This window comes from Sinocyclocheilus anshuiensis, unplaced genomic scaffold, assembly GCF_001515605.1.
Source record: "Sinocyclocheilus anshuiensis isolate Anshui unplaced genomic scaffold, SAMN03320099.WGS_v1.1 scaffold205, whole genome shotgun sequence".
NCBI lineage: Eukaryota > Metazoa > Chordata > Actinopteri > Cypriniformes > Cyprinidae > Sinocyclocheilus > Sinocyclocheilus anshuiensis.
Genome location: NW_015536497.1, coordinates 1,347,093 through 1,348,987, shown reverse-complemented (window position 1 = coordinate 1,348,987; position 1,895 = coordinate 1,347,093).

Here is a 1,895-nt window from a genome sequence, read left to right as displayed (position 1 = left end):
ATTTTTGGTTTGACTGTATATCCTTCGGTTATTTTCACACTTAATTATGCCCATTAAAATGTATTTTACAAGTTTTTGTTACTTTCACTGTTAATTTTTTGCTCTATGGTTCATCATCTTTTTACATTTAATAGCATTAGAGCTGCTCCATTGCAGCGGCTTAGTACTGTAATCACGCGCTTTGCTGTAATAATGCAGGGAACCACTCGTTATAAATCTCCTAACTGTGATATTTTCAGAAATAGAAGTCGCGTTTTTTTTCATCTGAAACGTGCTGCGATTTATATTCCAAAGCCACTCATATAATGCAGAAACACTCAAGCAAGCAAAACACGTGTAACGCGTGCAGGTATTTGTACTGATGCAGAATAGTACAGCCTAGCGCATTTCACACAGTCTGCTAGATTCACTTTCGCCAGAAAGTCGTGTATGCCTAAGGTTAAAAATAAATTACGCCCCTATAAATAGTCTTATTTTTACGATTTTTAGTTTTGATCCAAATGATGTAAGAGTACGAGTACGAGTACAGGAGCTCAGTATCGGGCCCGATACCGATACCAGTATCGGTATCGGTGCATCCCTAGTCTCTACTCTATTAATTAAATGTAGATTGGTCATTGTTAAAGCTACTTAAATAATTCAGTCAAGAGCAGTGAGTTATTTTCTCTTTTTCTTATTGTCTGATTACAAATAAGGATATAGACAGCAGCAGGTATGTTAGGCGCCTGTCACTTTAAGACGCATACATGGATCCAATAAATCAATCCATATTTCTTCTAATTTCTTACGTTCACTTAAGACACAACCGACTGTGTTTACGTGAATACCATCAAGGATGTCTATGCTTTATTTTTTCATTGCTTCTTTATCACTCCAACGTATCAAAAATTAAGCAGTCCTGTGGAACAGTATATATTGTCATACTGCATAATCCTATTTAAGAGGATGGCTAAAGTGATTTCACTGTCAACAATGAAGATTAATTCCTAACAATGCTGATATTTAGCTGTTAGAGGGCTCTATGTAGAATTCAGAAACCCTTGTTATTAGTGACACCGGTGGCCGTTAAGTGAACTGCAGCCAGCAACTTGCTTCTCGTACTCGTGCACACACTCCATAGTTATGCGAGCGAGCGATGGCCAAAACAGTGAGTGAATGTGATTAACTGACATCATGTCGACAGATGAGGTTCATTACATTTTGGATTTTCCTGGCAAAACTGCCCTTAGTCCTTCATATAAAAATCAGTCAACAGGTTTCATCTAGTTTTTTTAGTTTCCTTACATGCTGTTAACACATTGGCAATAAAAAAGCGATTAAAGGGGTCATATGATGCGATTTCAAGTTTTCCTTTCTCTTTGGAGTGTTACAAGCTGATTGTGCATATATAAGATCCCTGAAGTTGCAAAGACTAAAGTCTCAAAACCAAAGAGATATTCTTTATCAAAGTTAAGACTCTGCCACGCCCCCCCCTAAAACGGCTCGTTCTAACACGCCCCCACATATCTACCTCACTACGTGGAAATATTTGCATAATGCCGCCCAAATGTGCACGCAAAGAAAGAAGGCGTGGTTTCAGTAACCGCAGTTAGTGTTGATGCAGCCATGTCAGGGAGACGCTGTGTGTTTCAGTACGAAAGCAAAAGCAGCAAAAGCACTTTATTTGGCCTTCCGAAAGCAGATGCAATTAGGAATATTTAAGATTACTTACAACAGAACAGCAATGCATTTTATGGACGACCGTTTCGTGAACCTAGGAGAGGAGGTAATTCTGACTTTGCTATGACAATCTGGCGCTTCTGAATCAGCGACTGCAAGTATGATTTGTTATTAGTTTAAGTATTTGCTATTGACTGTTCAAATGCGGAGTTTTGCGCATCGTGTGTGTGTGTGTG